Below are 260 nucleotides of genomic sequence, written 5' to 3'. Positions count from 1 at the left end.
GCCCCGGCCCGGGCCCCCCCCCGCCCCCCCCCCCGACGGCACCCATTGGCTCGGGCTGCCCCGGGAGGCCGCACGTCCTGCTCTCCTACTGCGTGAGGCTGCTGCCATTCTCCCTCTGCCTTCCCCGCACCGCCTTCCCCGCCCGCTCCCGACCTCCTATTGGGCTCAAGGCGGAGCCGACCCCGCCCCACTTCACTCTGACTGGGCTTTGCCGGTGCCAGTTTTTCCTGGCCTTGAAAGCGCGTGCAAAGAACACCACT

This window comes from Egretta garzetta, unplaced genomic scaffold (genome assembly GCF_000687185.1).
Source record: "Egretta garzetta isolate BGI_Z169 unplaced genomic scaffold, ASM68718v1 scaffold557, whole genome shotgun sequence".
Taxonomy (NCBI): Eukaryota; Metazoa; Chordata; class Aves; order Pelecaniformes; family Ardeidae; genus Egretta; species Egretta garzetta.
The sequence above is the reverse complement of the archived record's forward strand: the minus strand, read 5'-3'. Positions refer to the sequence as shown.